Raw genomic sequence first — 27,570 nt, 5'->3', positions numbered from 1 at the left:
GGGGGGGGGGGGGGGGGGGGGGGGGGGGGGGTTAGGGAGAGTGGGCTGGTTAAATTGGCCCTGAAAGAAGTGAGCCATCTGGCAGTGATGCCTGACCCAGCTCAGTGTTTTAGTGGGAACTTGCATTTATTCATTCATTGTATATGCATTACAGATTCTTTAGAGAAGTCTATCTGGAATCTGCACTGAGCACTTAGCCAGAGTGGGCAGTTCCCAAGAGGTCTATAGACAGGGAGTCTGAACTTCCAGGAGAAAACAAGCAAACTTTATTTTCACTAACCTTTAACAGAAATGTTAGACTTCTGATTTGGACAAATTTTCAAGGTACTTGCCTTAGAAGAAGGAACTAAGATATTCAGCAAATGACACCCTAATTATGAATGTAGGCAACAAGCCAGTAGTAATAGCAGTACTTGTGGCTTTTCAACAATAAAAGCCACGGTAGTTTTCATACCACACAAAAGTTGTTGAAGTATTAATGCTCACGACTCCTTTCAAATTACCGTAGTTATCAGACCCACTCGTATATCTTCTTATTTAATACATTAATAAAGAACATACATTATTCTATCACAATTTTTTTCCTAAAAATATTTTGATAATTATTATTTAATTATATTTATCCTTTCAAATGTTATGTATTTGTTTTAGGAATTTAAAAATGCTATGCTGAGAAGAAGTACATAGGTTTTACCAGACTGTCGGGGGAGTACACGGTGCAAAAAATCTGAAGAACTACTGGGGTGGTGGGCTCCCGTCCTGCTCAGTTCCCTAGCCATGGAACTTTAGAATAGCAACATCTGAGACTCAGTTTTGTCATCTGCAAAGTGGTTTCAGATGAGTGATGATTTTGGTGACATGGGTGAGAATCTCAGTCAAGGGACTTCTCCCTCTCATTACACTAAAAAGTGTGAAGACTTCTTTAAAATACTTTGCTTTTGAATTAATGAAATAGGATCATTAAGAGATCACCTGAAATCTTCAATGTGTTTTTTCGCATTTATCTTCTCAGTCAACAGCAGTGTTTTAAAATACACTAAATTTATATTTAAATATATGTATTAAATATATAAAGTGAGGGAACATATTACATACACTAACATTTTTACCTTTTTAGTTGTTGCATTTTAAGATATGTTGTAGTCTCTAGTTTTCAGGTAAGAAGATAACATTGTGTTCCTCACTCATACTTTGCCTATGATGTGATATCTTTGAATTTTTTTTTGTTTTTTTTTTCCTTTTTGTTTGATTGTTTTTGTGGTGTTTAAAAATTCAGGAGTGGAGCAGCAGGGAAGGAAGGGACTGTCAACCAGGCAATTCTGGAACATTCCTGGCAGGTGTTTTTTCTCTAGTCTATCGCTTTTCCTTTTAATGAAAAATTTATCATTGTAGTCTCAATATGAGTAATTTTCCTATTTATTTTTATGTATGCAAATAGTATACATAAATACTAGATTTAGATAATGTATAAATGTTTGTGTATTTCACTGAAAATATCTAATCATGCGCAGATGGTCTCTTGTGTACACTGGTTCGATTTATGATTTTTCAGCTTTACGATGGTGTGGAATCATTCTGTTTTCACTTTCAGCACAATATTCAATACATTACCTGAGATATTCAACACTTAATTTTAAAATAGGCTTTGTGTTACCTGATTTTGCCCAACTGTAGGCTAATGTCAGTGTTCTCAGCATGTTTAAAGTAATCTAGTTTAAGTCATGATGTGACAAAATGTAGTAGTTGGTTGTAGTTGTTATAGATGTTTTTCCTTAAAGTCCCAATGACTATGAATCTTGTTTTGTAAAAACAAGCAGTATAAATATATAAGAATAAAAAAGATTTAATATCAAGGAAAACATATGGTGCTAGATGAGACTGTAAAGCTTGTTATTGTCTGTTTTACAAAACCTTTTAGCATGAAAGTAAATTAATTTGTTTTAATTTCATGGACTGCTCAGTTTTCTTCACCCAATTTAAAAAAGAAAAAAAAGAGGCAAATTCTAATACTATTTAGAACACATTTGCTAAATTTCTCTTTGCTGCCTTCTTAATTTTACCTGGCAGGGCTGCAAGACAGAAGTTACGCGGTAGACCTGGCTGCCATGAAGTGGTTTGATCTCTTGAAATTTCAGTGGGGAGAGAGGTCATTTTTTGTTTGTTTTTTGAAACAGAGTCTCACCACACCTGGCTAATTTTTTGTGGAGACGGGGCTTCACCTATGTTGCCCAGGCTGGTCCCAAATTCCTGGGCTCAAGTGATCCTTCTGCCTCAGCCTCCCAAAGTGCTGGGATTGCAGGCATGAGTTACGACACCAGGCTCTCTTAGTTTTCTAAAGATGGATTTGCTGGACTTGGTTAAACCATAACTTGCTGTCTAGAGGTTGAGATAGTTCAGTCAGTAACATGATGAAATATAAAAGAAATATTCTGATAACAAAATGGTTTTAGAGAGGATAGCTAGGAAACTTTTTAAAGGAGCAAGAGAGAAACTTGCTATTTCAAATATAAAATACATAATAAAACCAAAAACATTTTAGTGCCAGCATAGGAATCACATAGAATAAATAGCCCTGAAATCTACAGACAGACAGCATGCAGACACATATGATCCCTGGAATACAGCGATCCCGTGGGAAGAGGTAGATTATTCAGCAAACTACACCAAAATAAACTACACATGAATTATTTAGAGAATTATATGTGTGTTTTTTAAACCATGTTTTTAAAAAATGTAGGAGAAAAAAATGACTACTTAACTAACAATGGGATGGGGAAATATTTTTAAATATAAAAGCAAGGGAAGAAACCGCAAGGGAAAGAATTATTTGTCATGTTTTAGTAAAGATAGTTTTGAGGTGAGGAACAAAATCAACTCAAATTGCCACAAGTAAATGGAGAATTTACTATAAAGGGATCTTGGATTAACCTCAGAGCAAGGACTGTCCTTGAACTGGACCTTCTCGAGGCTGAGATAGAGAAGCAAGGCTAGATTCTGGAAGGACAGGGATCTGGACACTGGACCTGAGGATCTTCCCTCACTGGCTCATCATTAATGTCGTTTTGTTACATCACCTGCGTCTGCATCTTTCTGGTTAGCTGCCCCTCCTTGTGCCAATCTACCATGTTTGGCAGGAGGGTAAACCCATCACCTCCTCTGGGCTGAAATGAAGTGGACAGAAAGGGGCTTTGGGGGGCTGAGGTGCAGTGGCCCAGGCCTATAATCCCAGCACTTTGGGAGGCTGAGGTGGGAGCATCACTCGAGGCTAGGAGTTCGAGACCAGCCTGGACAATGTAGTAAGACCAAGTCTCTACAAAAAATAAAATTAGTTGGGTGTGGTGGCATGTGTGCCTGTAGACCTGGCTATGGTTGCAACACTGTAATTGAGACTGGGTAACAGAGAGAAATCCTGTCTCGGAAAAAAATAAGGGGTGATAGAATTAAAGTTTTTTTTAAAAAACAGAAAGAAAACAAGAGGGCTTTGGGCAAGCCATGAATAATTCATTTGTATACACAAATTTGAAACTTTTTACATGAAATAATATGGTAAACACTTAAAAGATAAATACTGCCCAGGAAAATTATTTGCAACAAATCTTACAGGAAAAAAATAGTACCTTTAACATAGAAAGTGTTTTGTCAGACAAGAAGGATATCCCTAACAATGCAGATTTTTAAGTGGGCAAAGGACATGAATAGATAATTTGCAGAAAAAAGAAAATAGGCTATAGGGAAGGAGGGTAGAAGACTAACCTTATTAGTATATAGCTTAAAGTATGGATTTAAGAAAACAATCAGATACTTTTTTCCTAGGAAACTGGCCACTTTTTGTAAGTTGTTTTGTGTTTTTAAAATCATACTGTCAATTCTGACAAAAGTAGAGGATTCAGGCACTCATATTCATATACTGCTGCTGAGAGTGTCAGTAGATGCAGCCTTGCTGAATGAAGCTATTGCATGCCCAAAAGATGGTCATGGTCAAATTAATAATTTTTTTTTCTAGGAAGAAGTAAATCAAAGAGATGCACAAAGGTAGTTACTACAGCTTTATTTGTCATGGTGAAAAACCACGAATAACCAAATTTCCCAATATTGCCTGGATGGTTAATTAGTGGTTTATCTGCATAACGAGATAGTATAAACCACAAAAAAAGCATTTGCTCAAAGAATGTTTGATTACATAATTCTAATTTTATAGATAAGCAGCAGAGAGAGGAAAAAAAAGTGACATAGGAAACATTCCAAATTTGAATGACAGTCAATTTTCTATAATGAAATATTGCTTTGGTTGTAAGAAAACAGCAACAACATATTTGGTATTTATACCAAGCAAAATATACATTTTTGTCATTTGGCCTAGAGAAGAGACATGTCTGCTCAAGAATGAAGTGATTTTCATGAATCCTGGCATATCGGTTGAGGACTCAGAGAATCCATCTGAAGCTCTTGGTCTACTCTTGGTGGTCATAATAGGTCTCAATAAATGTTCATTGTGCATGTCTAGAGAGCCCTCAAGCCTAATGAGGATAGCTCTTTAATTCTTAATACAATCTAGGTACGACTTGTCACAGATACTAGAATGAGAGATGGTGTATTTTTTTTAATTGAGAGCAGGAAAAAAAAACCCTTTAGTTTTAAGCCTGTTTATTCGTAAGTCAAAGGGGGGGAAAAACTAATTCCATTTTTTTCTTGAGAATATCTGCTGGATTTCCGTTAATAATCCTAGGCAAATAAGTTATTTCACAGTTTGTCTTTAAATTATTTTTTAAACTAATTTAGAATTAATGTAAGTTTCATTCTTTTTTTTTTTTTTTTTTTTTTTACCTGCAGAAGTGACTGCCTACTTACTGTTTTTCCTGGCTCTGTGCTATACACGCTGAATGGACTGTCTTACCTTATCTTTAAAATCTTATGGTTAAGGTGCTTATTCCTGTTTTACAGAAATAGTCTTAGAAGTCAGGTTAATGAGTGATGGGTTGGCTCCTTGGCCACCCTTTGTTGGAGTTCAGGTTTTCAGGCTCCTTCTGGGCTATAGACTTCATTCCAGGCTACCTTGTAGCAATCTGCAAGTCCAGCATCATGTTCTGCTGACACCCAAAGATAAGGAGCAGCTTAGAGCTGTAGGTAGATCACCAGTGGACTCACCACAAAGCAAAACTTGATTCTCAACCCTGTTACCAAATCCCTTTCACCTCTGCCAGGTCTAACCCAATAGCAGGGTAGAAGAGAAAAGATCTTCCAGGACATTAGACATGGGGTGCCTCACAGGGGGAGAGGAACAAGGTCATTGTTGTTATTTGTTCAGAAAGAAAAGATAGTAAAACTCAGTTACATATTGCTCAACTGATTTTCTCAGCTTGAAAGAGAATTAACAGACACTGGGCTTAAGGGAGTTAAGAATAAATGAGGACGTGAACCATTCCAATGAAGCTGCAGTTTCTGCATTTATGGGATCCTTCTGACAATGCTGCAATGGGTAATTATGACACAGAGACAATTCAGTCACAAACCGTATTCCTACGCTCTCCTTTCTTGTTGGTAATTTTATGCAGCAGATTGAGAAAGCTACTTTATTCTGAGACAGAGTATATACCAGTAATTTTGATAACCTATAATGAGTTCTGTGATGTCTTTTTCTTATATCTTTTCCTTCCTACCTTGATACCAGTAATTTATAAGGGACCTGTATAGTTGAGTGACTTCATGAATACTTTAGTTCTACTTTTTGATATGACCCAAGGAAGCACCAGTTGGTCTCAAACATTCCCTGTGTTTTAGAAGCCTGAAATCAGTGAGGTGGAACTCAATATCAAGAATTTGAAGCAATGTAAGGTATGGAGAAAGAATGTAAAAAAAAATCATTCTGTAGTTTGGCTGGAGCATAGTCATTAATTGGATATTTTGGTTTTCAAGAATTTGAATTACAATAAAAGGAAATTTTGATGTGGTATTTCAATTTTCAGTAGCAAATAAATGTTTGTATAGCCAAACAATAAAATTGACATATGTTAGTGCCTTAAAAAATATAAGTGATGGCTTTAACCTTATCTGTTAAGTGGCTTATAGTGCCTCATTCATTCATTCAATAAATAAAACGAACGCCAATTCAAAGAAATCCATATAACAAATATTTATAAACTTTAGTTTATGACCTATCCTTTGTTTTTTAGTTTATATGATAACATCTAAGTAAATAAAAATAATGGACAGTCTCTTAAAAATTCCTTATGACTTATTGGTATATGATAGGGTTCTTTTAATTTGATGGTTAGAAGATGCTTGAAAATAAAAATAAATATTTAAGCTTTCTGTAGTTTACCATATAGTTCAAAAGTGTGTGTGCATGTGTGTAACAAGAATATACACATTTCTCTGATTCCAATTCCAAAGATAGTCCTTGATCTGGCTGGCTAGAGTAGTCTCTCACTACCAACCCTTAGTCTTTATTATTCTGTTGTCATTTCCTCTTCATACTTCTCACCACCTGACTTGATATTAGTTCTGTTTTTGTTTCTTTCTCATTGCCCTTTGCCTTCGCTGGAATCCCAGGTCTGTCAGGGCATGAGTTTTTGCCATTTTTCCTACTCAGCACCTAGAACGCTGTCTGGCCTATAACTAGCCCTCATTTTCATTTATATGGAATGAATGAACAAGCGAATCAGTGTTCTTCCTCTTACCAGCTATGTAGAACCAGACAGCTCGCCCCTCTTTTGAGGTCCCTGAGCTATTCCTGGGAAGTCCCAGGGACTGGCATCTTTTGCTGGACCTCTGAGACCCAAGAAGCCATTGCTGGTAGCCAGAGGCCCCTGTGAGCTGCTGCCAATGTCTGCACTGAGGGAACCCCTCAGATCCCAAACTTCACCAAAGCCCAGTCTCCAGTAAAACTGTGTTGTGATACAGGAATAACATACCCCCCAGCACACACACACACGCATGGACGCACACATACACACACCCGTCACATACATATGCACACCTTGTTACCTCCTTTACCCAGACTCTTGGGCCAGAGCAGGCTTGTGCCTCCAATTTTTTTCTTTTGGTGAACCTCACTTTCTGGCTTTTTTCTCAGTAGCAGGGCAAGGAGTTGGGGGAGGCAGGACAGGAGATGGAGTGGGAGGCTTAGCTAAATGGGAAGTTCCAAGTGAGGAAGGCTCCCCTCCAGCATGGGGGCATTCTTCTGACAGCTAAACAAGCTTCTGGCAGGAAAAAATAATTTCCCTGGCACAGTGTGCTGCCTCATGCCAGTTACCTCTGTGAGGTTCAGCCCACTGGTCCTCCAGGCCATCTGGACAAAAGGGACCTCTGAGGGGCCACAGCTCAGTGTAGCCACAGTCTAGGACTCCTGCTAGAGGGGGATAAAGCTCTACCACTTCACTTCTTCTTTGTCCTGAACGGTACTCTAGAATGATCTGTAAGAAATGTCCTAACGGGTGATTGCTTCCTCCTCTCCCTCAGCCCCCCACCCTGCCACACAGCACACGCGTGTGTGCACACACACACACGCACGCACCCACACACATTCACACGCTGAGAGGCATCCACAGTGTTCACCACAGTATGGATCCTTATGGGGTTTTATTTGGCTTCTTGGACAAATAAGCTGATGCAGTATTTGTTGAATAACACTGTGGGGTGGGTCAGTAGCAGGGGGTGTGAGTCAGGCTCCTGGTTTTAGAAAGGGAACCTGCAGTGCCTGCTGACATGCCCTCGTACCATGTGTACTCCTTGCATATTATCAAAGCATATCCAGAAACCCATTCTTGCTTCCAGAGCAAAAAGAATCAGAGGCTCTGCAGGTGAAGGAAGTTTTGTTCCAGAAGGCTGATGTCTGTCATGGACGTAGGCAGAGGAGAACAGGGAGCCTCTGCCAGAGGCAGGCCAAGCCAAAGAATGGGAATCAGAGGACGGTTCTCTGATTATTTAAACACAAAACAGAAAGTAAGAAACCCTCCACTGTCTTGGCCACCATTGTGACCACTGCCCATTATTTTTTCAGATACATGTTGTCAAATAATGATTGTAAATGGAAAATCTTAAAGCTATTATGTTTTATTTTGGAACTGTTCAGCATATTGAGGAAGAATGAAGGAAGGGAAAACAGAACCAGACTTCTGAAGAGTGGAAAGGTGATTATCTGTGTCATATGACCAGGGCTAGGGAAAAACACATGAGCCACACTCACTTTTTGAAAATCTGATCCTAATTGTTAAGGAAGGTGACTATAATTTTAGAAAGGAAAAGATGAATGGAAGGCTGTCTTGGCTTAGAAAACCCATTTCTATTTTTTGTCCATCTGAATCACTGTGATAAAAGCGGCCTGAGCATCACAAGACTTGCTAACCTTTATGTCATTTCCCCTCCCACTCTGTTGCCAAAATGGCTGGTATTTTTTGTATTCGTTTTTATCTTGTTCCAAACAGTATGTAGTTTCTCCTCATTGGCAGACATTCCGTCAGCTTGTGAATTATTGCTGATTTGTTTGCATGCATGTAAGCTGCTCTCTGCTCCCACCTTTGCACTATCAGCTGGCATTTTCCATTATATGTCAGCCTTGTGACTCTCATGAATGTCAACATGGGGGTCATGAACTGGTGCCATCATTGTTCTTGTAGTTAGCCTGAGAAGCTCAATGTATTTTTTTTAATTTCAGTAGGTTTGGAGGAACAGGTGGTATTTAGTTACACGGATAAGTTTTCTAGTGATTTCTGAGATTTTGGTGCGTCCTTCACCTGAGCAGTGTACGCTGTACCCAATGTGTAGTCTTTTTATCCCTCATCCCCAACCCTTTCCCCCAAGTCCTCAAAGTGCATTGTATCTTTCCTATGCCTTTGCATCCTCATAGCTTAGCTCCCACTGACGAGTGAGAACATACAATGTTTGATTTTCCATTCTTGAGTTACTTCACTTAGAATAATGATCTCCAGTTCCATCCAAGTTGATTCAAATGTCATTATTTCATTCCTTTTTATGACTGAGTTGTATTCCATGGTATATACATAACACATTTTCTTTATCTACTCATTGATTGATGGGCATTTGGGCTGGTTCCATATTTTTGCACTTGCAAATCGTGTGAGAAGCTCAATTTAAAACCTCATTCCCTTCAAGTTTTAATTTCCATTTAGGATGTATTTAGATTGATTTTGGTGATGTTTGATTATGTATTAGTTACTTTTCAGTTACTTTGTTTTAACATAAAATACCACTGCCAGCTGGTTGGCAGTACTACCAGATAATATAGCTAATGGGGCCTTTCCTTCTAGATAAAGTCAATGTGATTTGGGCACAGCTCTGCAGATGTGAAGTGGGGGATTTCTGTGGAAATTGACCAGTATATGCAGTTGTCCTTAATAGGTTTCACTGAAACCCCTGTCTTTTATATGAATTCAGGCACATATCTGTATGTGTCTGTATCTGTATCCTGCTTTACCGTTTTGGTTTTCAACATGGTAAGAGCAAAGGGTGGCTCTCTACAGGCTCAGTTTTTCCAGTTGATTTTCTGTCTTCTCTTACCACTTCTTATAAATTCATTAGCAGCCAGTATAGAAGTCACTTTATTTTTCTGTTTCCCTTTCTCACCAGCAGCCTCTTCACATCTCCTTCAAAACTCACCGATAAGCTTCTACCATGTCACAGAATGTAAAATCTTAATGTTCATCAGTAAATTACTCATATGATTTCTATGGCCCTGATTTGTGTAATGACTGCTAATGCTTTCAGAACATTTGATCTTGACAAGGTGAAAAATCGTGCTTTTTCTTTTCTTTTCTTTTTCTTTTTCTTTTTTTTTTTTTTTTTTCAGTTTTCTAGAGTATTTGCCAGGATTTTTTAAAACATACCCATCTTATATGCCAGGAATTCCAAAGTCAAAATGTCCATAAACCATTAGGTTATAAGCATCTAGGAATGTTTAGAAAGAAGTTTGGAGGTCACATGCAGCGGCCTACCCAGTATAGACCCCCTTCTCCAGCATCCCATCATAGAGTCCTTCGGCTGCAGATGACCACTCCTGATGAGAAAGGGAACTCTTGGGCCACCAGGCTGCCTACCTTGGTTGTTGGGCCCCTGGGGTGAGATCCTTTGAGTAAACTTGGGCTAGATTCTTAAGCTCTCTGTTTCTTTCTCTGAAATAGTGATAGTAACAGTAATAATAACAATAGCAATAATACCACTAGTAATACTAGTAGTATTTCCTTATAGAATTGTTGCGAATGATAAATCAGTTGATATATGCAAAACCGTTTGGACACCTGGCAAGAACCACCTACTCAGTCCCTGCTAGTTGGTAATGCTGTCCCTGTAGGCAGAATTGTAGAGTAGAAGAGAGCGAATAGACCTGAGTCAGACTGATAAGGTATGAGTCCAGAATTTGCCAATACCCACTCCTGTGAACATGTAATTAAGTTGCTTGATATTTTCTAAGCTTGAATTTCCTTATCTGTAAAATACCGATCGGGACTCCATCCCCCCATATATACTTGCTGTAGTGATATAGTTTGGATATTTGTCCCCACCCAAATCTATTGTTGAATTGTAATCCCCGGTGCTGGAGGTCAGGCCTGATAGGAGGTGTTTGGATCATGGGGGCAGATCCCCCATGGCTCGGCGCTGTCTTTGCAATAGAGTGTTATTGTGAGATCTGGTCACTTAAAAGTGTGTGGCACCTCGTCCCACTCCCACTCTCTCCTGCTTTCACCATGTGAAGTGCCTGTTCCTGCCTCACTGTCTGCCATGAGTAAAAGCTCTCTGAGGTCTCTCTAGAAGCAGACGTAGCTGTGCTTCCTGTACAGCCTGTAGAACCATGAGCCAATTACACCTCTTTTTTAGTAAATTACCTAATGTCAGGTCCTTCCTCCCTCCCTCCCCTCCCTCCCTCCCTCCTCTCCCTCCCTCCCTCCCTCCCTCCCTTCCTTCCTTCCTTCCTTCCTTCCTTCCTTCCGTCCGTCCGTCCGTCCGTCTTTTGCCTCTCTCTCTCCCTTCCTCCCTCCTTTTTTCCCTCCCTCCCTCTCTTTCTTTCCTTTTTCTTTCCTTTCTTTCACATGTTCTGTCACCCAGCCTGAAGTGTGGTAGCACAGTCATGGCTCACCACAACCTGAGCTCAAGCAATGCTCCTGTCTCAGCCTCCTGAGTAGCTGAGACTACAGGCGCATGCCACCATGCCAGCGAATTTTTGTAATTTTTATAAAGATGAGGTTTCACCATTGTTGCCCAGGCTGGTCTCTCCAGGGCTCAAGTGATCTGTCACCTCAGCCTCCCACAGTGCTGGGATTATAGGCGTGAGCCACCATAGCTGGCTAATCTTTGTAATTTTTGAAGACACAGGGTCTCACTATGTTGCTCAGGCTGTTCTCAAACTCCTGAGCTCAAGCAATCATCCCTCCTTGACTTCTCAAAGTGCTGGGATTACAGGCATGAGCCACCATGCCCAGCCCTTGGGTTTTTCTATAGCAATGTGAAACTGGCCTGATACCTGTAGCAAGCAATCAGTAACATGCCAGGTTATTTAAAGGGTTAGCAAAAATTCATATAAGATGCCTGGTACAGAGTATTCGTGCACTAAACAATTATGATTAGTCACATGCTTAGTTGAAGAGATCAAAAAAGGATATGTTTGCTTAAAACATAATAGCAATATGCCTGCCACATTAATATATAATAGATAATAGGTGACTTTGGAGAGTAATTCAGGTTTAGAACTTCTGGAAACCAAAGAAAAGGCACTGTAAGATTTTTGCAAACCTAGAGATTGAAAACTTTTTACATTAAACCACTACAATGAATAAGATGATGTATGTCAATTCTAAATTTCTACTAATGTTTCTCTTCAATGACAGAAAACCACACTGGTTCATTTGAGCCAGAAGAAAAGGCAAATCAGAATATTTTTAAGAAAATTCAAACTTTTTCTTTCAAATATTTCAGGATCTTGCCCCCACCCCTTTCCTGTAAAACCTAATTAGCAGAAAGAATCATTGTTAGGTACCTTTTCTGCAGGTAAAGAAATACCTTGGGTGGGGGTGCGGCGGACAATCAGCTTCCTCTCAACCATTGACACTCCAGACCAGCAAGTCAGGTGGCCCCAAGAGCAAGCTCTCCAGAATCCTCCAATATGACAGGCATGATCCCCAGCTTACCACCTCTAAAAGGTGTCTGTCCCTGGCAAAGATGCCCCTATGAAATTAATTCTTCACTTTACCTTGAATGATTCTTTGATCATGGATTAATGAGATGGTGACTAATATCATCTCTTAAATTTGCCTGTTTTAATGAAGAGGTAAGAATTATTTTTAATTAGCACACTAATTATATGTAAATGATGCTCTCTGATGTGCTTAAGGCCTCTTGAAAAATTCATTTTCTTAATTCTGTTAAGATTCTTGTTTACAACACTGTTGTGTTCTCCATGAGAAATCTTCTGCTATGTAGAGGTATATTTCCAGCCTTTGTGGAATAATCCAGTTTTAGCAAGATCATCTTGACAAGGGCATTTACCATATTTAGAATAAATTGCAGGGCAATGGGTTTGCCTAGCCCCACCTAAGCCTACCAGTGCCACAGCAGGAAGGCATTTTAATGGGCTGCAGAGCTGGTTTTCTCACCCAACCCTCTGCCCTCCTCAAAGACATGCTGGTGTACAGCTCTCTCCTCTTCCCGGTTTTAAGGTTTCAGGGGTAGAGGGAGGGAAGGACGCCTGCTGAACTTTGCCAAACCACCTGGAGCAGGGCTCCAGGCCCCTGGGCTGGTATAATCCAAGTAGACTTTATCTGGATGACAGTGTACTGTCAGTGATGAGATAAAGCCAAAATCTGGCATTTTAGGATAGTAGATTGAGTCAAAGGACATAATCACATCATGTGCCTTAGCCCCAGTGCCTCTCAAAGTGTTTTCTCTCCTAAATCTTTCTAAGTTGCTCCCTGAAAAGTAACTCTTGATTCCAAAAGTCTGACTTTGTTGAACAGGTATGTTTCTAGGGTTTTTAAAAACATGTTCCTTTGGGTGTTTTCCCCCACCCTCCGTTTTCTTTGTTTTTTAAGTCATCTAAGATCATTTTCCACCCACCAAAATACTTTTTTTAGGTTTTCTTTTTTTAGCACATGTACTACCAGAATAGTAGTTTCAATGTTGCCAGTTGAAAAAGGACCTATGTGTTGTGGATGCTGCCTATGTTAGTTGTGGAAATGACTTCCAAGAATAAACTAAATGGTTATTCCCTCCCTATGGAGTAACTCACATAGCTTCCTGGAAAGCAGGAAAACACCTTTGCCCCAGTGTTCCAGCAGCTGTCAGATCTTCTAATCATAAGCAACAATTATCCTGGACTTGAGAATGGAAAGAAAAAAATTATATTTGACTTAGTAATTTTCAAAAAGGTAAATGATAACAAATGGTGTTCGGTTACTCAGTCCACCTTTAAACAGTAGTTATATAACAGTAGCTCTCCCTGTACCATAGGAATGTTCCCATAAACTTGGATAAACTGCATAGGAAGTAGCACACATTTTCATCTGCACAGTTGGTCAGTCAACAAGTGTTCACTGAGCTCCTTTTGCCTAGCCCAGCTCTAGCAGCTGCATAAAATATCTGAGCAGCGTGTAAAGACATTGCCTCCTACTTCAAGTCATTCGCCCCATATGGGAGAAGCGAAGTATGAAGCAGCAAGGGAATAATTAAGACAGCATAGTGGTATCCTGGTAAGTTGTCATTTGTCTACATAGTGCCTTTCAGCACACACAAATGGTTCTCCTTCATTTTCCTTTAAGAAGCAAGTATTAAAGTGCTGCGAACTTGTAACTGTTGGACTTAATCATCTTTATTCATTCCCAAAATTTACTCCTAAAATTATTTTATCTGTGTAGGCACTGTTCTACAACAAGTAATTTTGTAGACCACTAATGAAAGTTCGGAAAAGGATATATATTTGTACATGTGCTTAATTCCTAATTATGTAGACTTTGGAGTCGTTCTGTCTGTTGTATGACCTTTTATGTTTAACTACATCACATTTTCTATTTTTGACTGAGCCTACATGACCAGAATTGTGTCAGTTCAGCATGAACGGTGCTGTGCTTTCTCACCTTCCTAGTCCTGTGTATTTTCTACGTCATGATTTATTAACAAGTACTTAGGTAATTTAGCTGAATTGTAGAGCAAGAGAGTTAGAGCTAAGATTTCCTGATTGCCAAGTTTTTGGTTTTTTGCTTCCTATATATTAGACATTCTGTTAATTACTATGACACACACGTCATACTGTCATCAAAAATACTCTAGAGACACTGCTGCTTTCTTTAGGTTTCACACCTACGTTGCATTATCTTTTAATCAAGTTCTTAGACATGGTAGGAGAAAAAACAATGGATGATAAATGTTTCTGCATGAATAAAAATTAACTGTACATGTAATGGCTATAATTTATTTTAAAGTGTCTTCTGCAGGAAAATATTATGTTGGTTAAAAGTTACCAAGCTGAGGTTAAATGGGTTTTAATTAAAACTTACAAGCTCACCCTACCCCAAAACACTTAACACATGCAACTCTAGAAATACCAAATGGACGAAAACCTTAAAATTGTTCAATAGCACCCCCTAGCATACATAATTTCAGGCTGTCAGATAGAAAGCAAATTCTAGTTGTCATTTTTTGCATGTTTAGTTACATGGGTACCTCCTCGACATTATTTCTGAATTGAATGTCTGAAGGTAATTATAAGCACAGGATAGTGTAATCTAGCAAAATGATTTCTTGTGAAAATATTTTCAAAATGATTTTGCTTGAACTCTGGCTATCCTGTATCCATTGTCTCTGCTTTGGTTGGCTGGTTCAAGGAGATTTTTGTTTTCTTTTGGAACAATCCATCTAGGAAAGAAGATACAAGGTTGGGGGAAGTTCTTAAAGAAAATTGTGGAAACCCACAGGTGGACAGAGCATATTTATCTGTCTTTGGTGAGTTCTAGGAACACAGTCTCAGAGGTTTGGATCTTGAGCAGGCTCTTTAACCACTCTGTGACTTAATTTCCTCCTCTATAAAATCGAAAAGTGGTAATAGTACTTGCATCATAAGGCTTAATGTGCATGAAGCGAGCTCTCAGAGGTGATCAACAGTCATTGTTAGCATTATTTCACTGTGGGTGCTTCAATGAGGTCATGATCTACAACCTGCGCTCTGACATTGGAAGATGCCAAAATTCAAACCCTCTGAGAGACTTTGGGCAAATTGCTGAAACTTGGTTTCTTCATTTCTAACTAGGGGTAATGATAACAACTACTGTTTACTACTCTACAATTAGAAAATATATGGAAAGTGCCTAGACTGGACTAGGTAGAAGAGATAGAACACAGCTGTTGGTCTTACAGAATAATAATAATTCTGTCTCTTTTTTTGAGACAGAGTCTCACTCTGTCGCCCAGGCTGGAGTGCAATGGTGTATTCTCGGCTCACTACAACCTCTGCCTCCCAGGTTCAAGTGATCTCCTGCCTTATCCTCCAGAGTAGCTGGGATTACAGGAACACGCCACCACGCCGGGCTAATTTTTATAATTTTAGTAGAGACAGAGTTTCACCGTGTTGGCCAGACTGGTCTTGAACTCCTGACCTCACGTGATCCAGCCTCTGCCTCCCAAAGTGCTGAAATCACAGTCATGAGCCACTGCACCCAGCCTAATGATAATACTTCTCTAAGACTAAGAGAACCGGAAACAACAATACTGTAACACTCTGTAAACTGGAAAGCTGAGAGAGTGGAGAGTTGGGTTTCTTAGCAAACCTGAGAAAGCCAGTTATCTGTAGAATGAACCAAAAGCTTAGGAGATGCTAGGATTAGGGATCTCTGGAAACCTTAGCTGGAGTCTTTTTAAATTCGGCCATCATAGGACAGAGTGAGTCACCTCTGCCATGTTTCACCTGCTGCTTACAGGGCACACAGCCTGGAAGTAGGTGAGGTTTGAAAATTCACCTGTTTTTGTTCTGCTGGTTACAGAAGGTCCACAGTAGAAGGAAAGGAGACCTGGATCAAAGAGTAGGCTTTAATTCTGCCACTAACAGTATGACCTTCATCAGGTCCTTTACTCTCTCTAGACATTAGTTCCCACTGATGTAAAATAAAGGGCTAGACTAGACTACCCTTAAAAGTGCCATCCTTGCTCTCAAACCTCATGATATTAGAACAAAAAAGTGTTTCAGGACAAAACTCTGAGGTTGACCTGGTTACTTTTCAAAATAGTGAGAGAGAGAGAGAGAGAGAGAGAGAGAGTGTGTGTGTGTGTGTGTGTGTGTACACATATGCACACATGTATACTAATAATAAATTTAGAACAGAATAATATCATGTTCTGATATTATTCATGAGGATAATTAATAGTATCTAAGAATTATTCAATATCCACCGTGTTCCAAGTGCTTGCACTATCTTACTTAATCTCATTTAATGTGATAATAATGCTTCATGAGAGACATTCTGTTATCTTCAGTCTACAGATTAAGAAACCAAGGCTCTAAGAATTTAAGTTACTTGCAAAATTTACAAACATTAAGTGGCAGAGTCTAGCTTTTAAAGATCTGGCCACCTTTAGAGGCCTGGTTCTCTAAACCTCACCATGCACCTCCTTTCTGAACTCTGCTTGGTGCTTCTCCAGAAAGGTCATCACATTCATTCTAGTTCCCCTGGTTGCTTTCAGTTTAGTATGACTGTATTGCCTCTATCTGGAAAATGATGTCCTTCTGTAAAGTGGATTGGCATTGGAGGCATATATAAGCCAAGTACCACGTTCTCACAAAGTTGGTTTGCTCTTAGTTCTCAAAGTCCGCACTGCAAAAGGCCCTGCACATGTGAAATTACACATTGTTAAAGACCTGCATATTAAACCTTTACAGGATCTGTAGTTTTCTATCGTGGCCAAACCTACAGATTATTGTTGTTCAGTGGATTATGTGGCCAGTTGTCCTTTGAGACTGCAGACTATTTGTAAATCTACAAGTAAATTTTTAACCAATCTATATATGTAAATTTTCTGTTTAATCTTGATTTTGGAGTGTATAAAAATAAGGAGAGGACATTTAATAGATGGAATGAAACAGATCATATTTTAAAAGGGGAGGGGAAGCTTAGGGGAGGCTAGGGGTGAGAACTCCTTCCAGCCTTTGTTGTGGATTGTTTAAAATTGTGGGTTAGGATTATAAATGCTTTTGAGGAAGGTCTCAAGAGAAGATCCCCTAGCAAAGCAGGGAAGAGTACTCCCCAAGAGGACTCGAGGTACCCAGGCTGCCTGCCACACTGGCACTGGGAGGAGCCCCACATCCTGCCACACCTGCCCCCAGGTTGGCCGCATGTGTTAGGAGGTAGTAGAGGTGTCCTGCTCAACAGGAAGTGACTCTTTCCCCGCCACAGTAAACCGGCCATCTGTTGGCCTTTTGGTTTCCTGCTTCGATTTTGCAGGTTGGAGACATTAAGGCATGAAGAAACCAAGTGACACGCTTCAAATCAGAGACTAAGGAAGGGTAGCGACACATGTCAGACATCTGCTGTGTTCAGTACAGTCCAGAGCACGCCATGTACATGGAGCTCTTGTTCTCACCACAGCCCTGAGAGTGGATTTCAGTGTGTCTTTGGATGGCAGGCATTAAGAGAAGGGTCCCAACGCACAGCCTCAGGTGCGTCGTCTCCGTGGTGGGTTTCTCCTCCAAGCCAGGACTGCTTCCCTGGTGTGCCATAAAACCACCAGGTTGGTCACAGCTCTTTGGGGTCATAGTATGTAAGGGAAATTTCACCCATGTGATAGCCAGGAAGTGTCAAAAAGGACAAAAACGTCAGAAGAAATCAAGCTATGTTGGACTACTAGATGATCCCTGGCAGGAAAGGCTAGCTGGTGCTGTGATGCTACTCTGGAGGCTGAGCTATGAAGAACAGCTCAAGTGAAATTTTACAGAGACTGGAATCTCACATCCAAATGCCCAATGGAGTCACTGTGACAACAGCTGCACCCAGATCTGAGGGGCTGTCTTGTCTCCTCCATCCTCTTACACCATGTCCTGTCATCAGTAGCTACAGAAATAAGTCCACCTTCTCTGCATCCAGGTCCATATGGCAATCCAAAGACTGTGGAGTGTGACCGGGGAGCTTGGAGAGATGGGAACATCCTCTGTGTATAGTCTAGCCATTTGAAAAACATCCTTGAGAAACACACTCACGTGACACAGTACTATGAAGTATTCCTTCCACAGTCTCCAACAGAGCCCTACCTTCTGCTTCATGAAGGCAGATATTGGTGTGAGCTCACAGTCCGCACCAGTAGCCTAAGGCCCACAATGGCTGTCATCACATTCCATCCTTAGGAATTAAGTCAGGAGGAGCTCCATGTTCAGAAGGAGACTATAAAGGAATTTTTCATTAAAAGTCCTGGAGCAGTCTGTGACTTGACCTCACGTGACTTCCAGGAAAGCACCATGACCCCGTTTCAGTCACCATCAGTCCGCCTACCAGCTGTTGTTTAGGGAACCTCACATCTTTAAGATCTCCTGGGCTTGAAGACCTGCATCTCTCCAGATGCCTTTTTCCAGATGAACACTGCTGGTGCAGAGTTGCTGTACTGGATTGTGGGGAAGCCAATGGAAGTGAACTCTAACACTATCCACTATCCATCTGCTGTGGAACTGGTGTGATCAGCCTCCCTCTGGCCCAGCGACGTCACAGGTCCTTGGGATTTCGCTGGTGGACCAGGCAGTGGAGGATGCCAGGCAGACTGCAGCCTACAACGGCATCACCAGCTTTGAGTTTCACACTGGTCAAGCAGAGAAGATTTTTTCCAGGGCTGCTAAAGTCAAAGGAGGATAGACAGTTACTTGTGGCTGTGGTGAACCCAGCCCATGATGAGCTGCATTACAAGAAGGTTCAAGCTGTTTGAAACTTCAGGGCCCTCTGCATACTAGCTTTTGTTTCCTGCAAGCTCCATGATGCAACCGCAAGGAATGAAACACATTGAAAGTTCCAGGGGCTAATCCTGAGACAACAAGGCTTGGAGACTGAGCTGTGGAATCCTAGAGATGGCCTCAAGGCAGTTCATCTATAACCCACCCATTGTTGAGATGACACCCGGCTGCACTCCAGGTGGACCGTGACTGAAGACAGCCACCAGAACAAGACCACCCAGACCTCGTGCCCAGAACACTCCTGCATGCCTCCCATTCCATGTTCACCTTTTAAAACTCTCTCTCTCTAGCCTAAAGTTGGAAATGATTCCCTTGAGGCTAGAGCCCAGGCATTTTCCTATCTGCTAGCATTCAAAAGCTACTTTCCCTTTACCACATATACAAAAAATTGTGGTAAAATATACGTAACATAGAATGTATCATCTTAGTCATTTTTGAATGTACAGTCCAGTGGTATTAAGTACATTCATACTGTTGTGCGACCATCACCACCATCCATCTCCAGGACTTTTCATCTTGCAAAATGTACACTTTGTACCCATTAAACACTGATTCCTTCTCCTTCCCTGGCCCTGGTCACTGGCAACCAATCTTCTGCTCTCTGTCTCCATGCAGGTTGCTGTGCATTTTATAGAAGGTCTTACATGGCACTGTGAGTATTATAAGAGACTAACACTTGATATTTATTAGCATTTTAACCTAAAAGTCTTATGGTGAAAACATTTCAAAGATGTTTACAGTGAAATGATGCGTGTTAAGTTCTTTGAGGATCTTGTAACTCAGCTTGAAAGCGATGGGATGGCTGCTGTTTCTTGCTCTCTTTTTCTCCCGTGGAACCACAATCACAATTTTAGTCAAGGCTGTAGTGAAAGCACCGCTCCTTCCCTTTGATGGTCCCCCATTCTTGTGCCTCAGCTCCAAAGGTCTTTCTGCCCTTTCTGTGTCCAGCTTTGTGTTGAGTGGGATTAACGTTGCTGAACCATGTAGCACACAAGTAAAGGAAGACAAAAGTTCATTTGTTCATTCCTCCAACAAACCTTTATTAAATACCTACCACATTACCTACTATATACAAAGATGGATAAGACATGAACACTGTCTTTAAGGGGCTTGCATTTTATTAGGTTGCAGCATTTAACGTAGCCTGTAGTAAGAAGAGACAGATATGTACACAGATAAGCCAAGGCACTGGTGTAAGTCTCTGCCAAGAACAGAAAGGGAGAAAGTGGCTCTACCCAGGATGAGAGGGCGTCAGCATGCTGTTTTCGTTTGCTTTTCTTCACAAGCCTGTTGGAGCATACCATGCTACCTTGACTAGCTTCTGCAGTACCTTTTTGTAGTCTCTGGAGGAACTGGAGTTGGTGCAGTGATACAGAGCAGTAGAGCTCTGTGGAGGTGGTGGTTCGCTAACTTGGACAAGGAAGCAGCAGTTCCTGTTGCCACTTGCTTCTCACTTCCATCATCAGTGGTCATTAAATGAAAGTGTGCACATTTTCTAGAGCATGGTTGAAGGTTTTTTTGTACACAGATGAGCTAAATTCCGTTACTTGCCTTATACTTTGGTGGAGGCTGAACTTTTCTTTGGAAGGCTAAACGAGGAAATGCTCATTCATTTCTGGATTACAGTATTCTTCTTTCAAAGAAAATTACCCAAACAGACAACTACTTAATTTGGAGGAAAGAATAAAATTAAACTCCAGACTAGGTGCAATGGCAGATGCCCCTGGACCCAGCTACTTGGGAGGCCAAGGATGGAGAATCACCTGAGGCCAGGAATTCGAGGACAGCCTGGGCAACATAGCAAGACTTCCTTCTCTAAAAAATAAAATAATAAAACCTTCTACAAGACAGAATAATGATAGAAGCTGACTGTGACAGGATAGTGCCGTTTTGGAGATTGCGGCCAGGGATGTCAGAACGGTGAGCTAGGGTTGGTGAAGGCTTACTGTTGTCAGTTCAGGAAGAGGTCACTGTGCTATGGAGAGGACTATGGCGTAGCCATACATCCTAAGCCAGAGCCTACAAAAGCCAAGAATTTAGGGCCCTTTAGCCGAGTCTTCAAACAGTAGCATGGACACTGCAGTCTGGTCTGTCCAAATCATTCCCTGAACTGTAGCTTCCTCTTGACAATAGATACAGGACATTTATTTGAGGGAAAAGCTGCCACTTAGTTATGTGATATCTTTCTGTCTTGGTCACCCTACGACAAGGAATTAGGTAGAGGTGGCAAACAAATTTTGTACTATATTAAATAAGATTTAAATATATATTTTTCAGGCACAACTTTTTTTATTTTTTAATTTTTGCTTTGTTATTAAATCGGTAAAAGACATTAGGTCCTAGAAGCTGCAGTGATGTAAGTAGCAGCTTCTTACTTGGTCATCATCCTTGCTTTATAGAAGAGGAAACTGAGGTGCAGAGGGGTGAAGTGATTTGCTAATATCAAATAAACAATGAGAGGCCTGGAAAAAAAAAAAGTAGCAGCAAATTTGTGCATCATATGTACTTTTTGTTTTGTTTGTTTGAATATTTAAATAATGTTTAATATCTTTAAGTTATGTTAAATAAGCTTAAATGAGTTAAATATGTTTATGTTCAATTTGTTAAATATGTTTAAATTGTAATTTTAAATTATCACACTGCTGTCACAGCTCCCTTGTGTGAAATTCTGCACTATACATACTAATTATAGTAAAGTTACCCCCCTATCCCAGGTGAGAAAAACAACTCTGGAAGATAATTTTCACTGAAGTCTAAGCAAGCTTCATTAAATGGATTGTGATATGATTACAAATGATGTGAAAAATAACATTCTAACATCAATTAATCAACTCAAGAAAAGGGTATGCTTAGACACATTTTTAACGTTTTTATAATGTAATCTTCTACCCTCCTCTGGTCCTCAGAATTAAAGCATAGTGAGCAGGAAAGACAAGGAAAATAATACAGCCCAGTGCTGAGGCAGAATACCTTGCCAGATGTAACAAAGGTGGCGTATTCACAGTTATGAGTTGCTTAAGGACTGGGAAACATTGTAAGAAATGCATCCTTAGGTGATTTTATCGTCATGGGAACCCCAGAGTGAACTTACACAGGTTCTACACACCCAGGCTCTGTGGTATAGCCTGTCCCTCCTAGGCTACACACCTGTACAGCATGTCACTGGGCTGAATCCTGCAAGCAATTACACATGATGATAAGTAATTGTCCATCTAAACATCTCTAAGCATAGAGTAAATATACAGTAAAAATGTAGTATTATCATCTTACAGGACCCCTGTCCTACATGCAGCTCGTAGTTGACCGAAATGCTGTTACGCAGCATGTGACTGTGTTTAACAACTGGCTCTCCCTAGTGTCACCCAGCTCTAGCATACGGCCGGCTATACGTATTACTTGGTCAACTCGAGTGACCTTTTAGAAGAATTTTGATTGCCTTTCAAGTGGGCTTTATCTTTCCAGTTATACCCTGGTCCCTCTACCCGCTGTTATTTACTGGAGGCACTTCATCCTTTTCCATGAGTTGCTTGGCCGTGACTTGCTTTGGGCTAGAAAGGGGCAGTTGCTGTTTCTCAGCTATGGCCATTGGGGGATTTCCAGGGTTCTTGCCCTGTCATTAAAATTGTGTGCCCCTTCCAGACCTCTCTCATCTTTAGATCCTGGAACGTAAGGGAGAATTTAAGAATAAGTGGACTGCTCTTTTTTGTATCCTCTTCAATTTATATAGATTTGGCTTTTTTAAGAATGTAAAATATTTATCAAAAGAGATGGAAATGCAGAATTTCTATCCTCTCTTGGCCGGTAACTCTCTGGCCTTGTTTCCTTGATGTTCTTCTTAATGTTCTCATCTGTGGTAATGCTTACCTCATATAGTTGTTGTGAGGATTGAATGATAACAGTTAATACAAATAACAGCAATAATAGTAATTGCTGGCATCTGCTGGGCTCTTACCACATGGCAGGACTTGTGCCTGGCATTTCATGTGCATTAACTCAGTTCATGCCCGCAGGCCTTAGTCAAGTGTCTGGCTCTTGGGAGGGCTGCTGGCAATGAGATCTATTTTTGCTGTTACGGTGTTTACAATTACAGGAGACCATAAGAGACAAGGAATCAAAAGCTATGTTTCTCCATTGTCAGGGGAGCATCAGCGAAGGATATACATACGATCTCATGTAAGGAGAAAATTAAGCATGATTGTGTCTGTATTCTAGGAGTTTATCATTGACAGCATACAACTGTTTGAGAAAGGAGGCGTAGGGAGAGGGAGCAAGAACGTGCATATAGGAGAATGGACTAGTATACACGCTGTTCTGTTCTGTTTTGTTTTGTCAGCATGTTTTCTAATAAATGACTATTGGACAGCAGATGTGGCACCCACATTTGTGAGTTTTCATTTCAGCAGTTTACTGAAGTGAAATTTAGAGAAATTGGATAAAGTCTCTAACATTTCTAGTAAGTTCTATCAATCAGGAACCTCTGGAGTTTGGTAAAAGTCAATGTTGAAGATGGTCATTGATAAAAGTTTCTACTGCATTATGGTATAAGCCAGGATCCAAGCAAGATTAAAAAAAAAAAAAATTACGCTTCAAGTGGGCGCAGTGGCTCACGCCTGGAATGCCAGTACTTTGGGAGGCCAAGGTGGGCAGATCACGAGGTCAGGAGATTGAGACCAGCCTGACCAACATGGTGAAACCCCATCTCTACTAAAATACAAAAATTAGCTGGGCATGGAGGTGCGTGCCTGTAGTCCCAGCTACTCAGGAGGCTGAGGCAGGAGAATCACTTGAACCAGGGAGGCGGAAGTTGCAGTGAGCTGAGATGGCGCCACTGCACTCCAGCCTGGGCAACAGTGCAAAACACCATCTCAAAAAAAAAAAAAATTACACTTTAGTCAAGTGGATGCCACCTTGTGTGTAAGTCCCATGGTACAGGCACTCTCTCAGTCCATGATCACTTTGGATACTTGCAGAGGTCTTCTGTCAGAATCAACTTTGTTTCTAATGGAGGAAAAAAAAACTATTTTAATGTAGTCATTATTGCTGTGTGTCATTGTAAACAGCGTTTTAACCCTTTTCCATTTGCCCTAAGAATACTCACTGGTGGCACTTGTGGCTGCGGCGTTTACCCCGAGATAACTTTCACCACACAACATCTCTTTTAATATTATTTTCACATCACTCTAGTATATTGACTTTGGAAACAAAAGACATCATCCTATTCACAGCATTCTAGTTTTAGTAGTGGTATTTCCATTTAAAAATTACGGTAATTCTCAGTTGCCGAAAATGTCAAGTCCTAGGAAATGTAACACTCCTACACGTAATGTTAACATCATTCTCGAAGAGTTGTTGGCCGAAGATTGATTTGACGAATCCGATTTTTCCAAAATAGACGTTTCTGATGATTCAGATGATTCTGATGTTAGTTTTGTTTAGAAATAACTCCAAAACAGTTTGTATATTTTATTTTCACATTGAAAGTCAGTCAGATTCGCTTCAGCCTCAAAGAGCATGTTTACGTAAAATTAAATGAGTGCTGGCAGCAAGCCTCACTTTTTTTCTGAACAGGAAAAGGGTTAACAGTTACTTTGAAAGAATAAAATGATAAGTGGTGAATAATGTGGAGTATTGGTGGTTTAGAATTAAAAACTCAACATGGGTTATGGGTGCAATCATACCCCAAACCTTAGCATCAAGCAATATACCCTTGGCACAAATCTGTACATGTACCCCCTGAATATAAATTAAAAGTTGAAATCTTTAAAAAAAATTCTTATATAAAATAAATAAATAATTCAAATTGCATTTTACTTCAAATTAGAAGTGAAGATAGGCCCGGCACGGTGGCTCATGCCTGTAATCCCAGCACTTTGGGTGGCCGAGGCACGTGGATCACCTGAGGTCAGGAGTTCGAGACCAACCTGCCTAACATGGTGAAACCCCATCTCTACTAAAAAAAAAAATACAAAAATTAGCCAAGTGTGGTGGCACACACCTGTACTCCCAGCTACTCAGAAGACTGATACAGGAGAATCACTTGAACCCAGGAGGTGGAGGTTACAGTGAGCTGAGATCACACCACTGCACTTCAGCTTGGGTAACGGAGCAAGACTCCATCTCAATAAAAAGAAGAAATGAAGATAATATATGCCTTGGAAACATCAGAAGACTCAAACATTTTATGATTATAAGTGATTGTGAAAACTCTGATGTCAGATGCATCTGAAAAGTTTAAATTGTTTCCTGAGATGTACATATGGAAAAAGTAATATTTCTAAATATGATTTGTATATAACATGTGAATTTAAATATGTACATGTCACTGAATTAGCAAACTATATAAGTCATCAGCTGAAGATTTCAACCACATCCGTGAAAGATTATGTATTTAAGTTTGCCAAGATACATTTCTGAGGATCTCATTGGAAAGACAGGAACCACTTTGCATTCAGACCTATATGATTCATTAAAGCTCTTAATCAAGACCTTTAACTTTTTTTTCTTTGCCTTTTATTCAAGTAGGAAAAGATTTTCACTTACGTGGAGAAGCAGGGAATAAGGGGAAAAGGAAACTGGCACTTAAGACTGACTAGCAGGACCTAGAGTGCGTGAAAAGCATGGAGAGGATGTGCTTATTATATTTTTAATGAACCCTTAATTTGAAAGGCTCCTAGTGAAAGCGCCTCAGAGGGAAGAGCCGTGAGAGCAGCAGAGGACATGGATGGTTTGTTCTTACCCTTTCTCCCTGACGAGCTGCTGTCCTTTCTGGGCTGCGGAGGGCCAAGTCACTATCTGGCATCTACAGGATGAGCTTGGCTCGGGTGTCTTAGGGGAATACACACCAACTTTGAGGGCAAATGTGAAGACAGATAATACGGAGTTTTCTAAAAGGCTGAAAAGATAAGCAAATGAAGACACTCGGGACTCAACACACCCCTTTAAAGGACGACAGGATCAGTTCTGTTTGCAGAGTTTAGAATGAAGATATTTCTAGCACTGCATTTCCCCAAAAGCCAAGGAGAGGGAAAAAAAGAATGGTGCTTAATCTCTGTTGCCAAAAACTGCATTTCAATTTTGAAGAGCATTTTTAACCCAGATTCTAGCCACAACCAGTCTCTTCCTAGCAGCATTGGACTAAAATACCTCGGAAATAGAACAATGCCAGATTTGATTGTTGACTGTTCATACTGTGTATAGAAATCTAGTGACTGGCTCCACACTGTAAAATAATTGTAGCGTAACAGAGATGACACTTGTATTAGCTAAAAAGCCACGAAAGTGAAGGGGACACTTAAAATATCGACTTCCCCTCATTTACTCTGACTTCTGGTGGGAAGAGGTTGCAGAGGGGTATGGAAGAGGGTGTATGAGTAAGGACCTAAATTCACAGTTAACCAGGACTAATCATAGAAGTGCTGAAAGAAATAATAAAGAAAGCAATCCGTTTTTCCCATTCGTGAAAAACTTAAAACCCGCCTGTATGTGAAAACACAGAGAGGTTTAAAAAAAAACTTGTAAAAAATCAGAATACATGCAACAGAATTCATACATTTTATATCTATGTATACTAATAGAAAAAAATTAATACAAAGGGTTCATAGCAGATAAATTAAAGAGGTTTTAGCTATGGCTTCTCCTCTCCCAGCAAATCCCTTACACCTGCTAAAGGACCCCCAACCCCTTAACACAGTGTAGGCGCCTGACTAAAGGCAGGCTAACCAATGTTTCCCTGGGATGCTTGTAACTGGTACAGACAGGAAGACCCTTTTGCCTGTTGGGCCACAGAGGTGGAAGGATTGAGTCTGGGGTTGCTAGGAGGTCATGAAAAAAAAAAATGAAACCAAGGTGACAAGCAAAAATGGGAGATAGGGAGACAGAGGGCATCGCTTGACTCCCTGAATCCAGTCAGGCCCAAGTCTGATCAGCTGTATTACAGTTAGGTAGACCAACATATCACTTTTCTGCGGAGGTAAATCAAGTTGAGTTTTGTCACTTTTTTTTTTTTGGACACAGAGTCTCACTCTGTCACCTAGGCTGGAGTGCAGTGGCACAATCTTGGCTTATCTCAACTTCTGCCTCCCAGGTTCAAGCGATTCTCCTGCCTCAACCTCCTGAGTAACTGGGACTACAGACATGCATCATCACATCTGGCTAATTTTTGTATTTTTAGTAGAGACAGCATTTCCCCATGCTAGCCAGGCTGGTCTCGAACTCCTGACCTCAAGTGATCCGCCTACCTGTGCCTTCCAAAGTACTGTGATTACAGGTGTGAGCCACTGCGCCAAGCCACTGTCACTTTTGAGGGAAGGAGTGCTAAGGACAGACAGTTCTCAAAACCTCCTGTCTTCTCACTGTCTTGCCAGTTCCTCTGCTCTGTCCTCACCGGCACTCCCCTCTGCATTGCCCTGGCAAACTGAAGTTTCTTCTCACTCTATTATCCAGGGTCCTCTCAAGCCTCCACTGCTACCCAGCTTCAGGCCTACCCTTGTGCAGTCACAGTCTATAGCAATGCTGAACTAAACTGCCCTGTTTTCCTCCCCGGGATTACTGCAGCAGGCTCCTAGGCAACCTCCCTCCCTCCAGTTCTCATGCGCGCTGCTGCCAAGGTGATCTTTATAGAATTCAGATCCACTCCTGTGACTTCCTGC

General features: G+C 40.6%; 1 protein-coding gene and 1 pseudogene across 3 annotated transcripts in view; both read left to right on the top strand.

Moving 5' to 3' along the window:
* Positions 1-27,570, top strand: part of CUNH1orf21 (chromosome unknown C1orf21 homolog) — a 234,487-nt gene that overhangs the window by 155,747 nt on the left and 51,170 nt on the right. The window lies entirely within an intron of this gene.
* Positions 15,557-27,037, top strand: LOC116560012 (annotated as a pseudogene).

The sequence above is a fragment of the Sapajus apella genome, unplaced genomic scaffold (genome assembly GCF_009761245.1).
Source record: "Sapajus apella isolate SASKATOON/1434 unplaced genomic scaffold, GSC_monkey_1.0 scaffold25, whole genome shotgun sequence".
NCBI classification, from domain to species: domain Eukaryota; kingdom Metazoa; phylum Chordata; class Mammalia; order Primates; family Cebidae; genus Sapajus; species Sapajus apella.
Note: the sequence above shows the minus strand (reverse complement) of the source record. Positions and strands in the feature narration are given on the sequence as shown.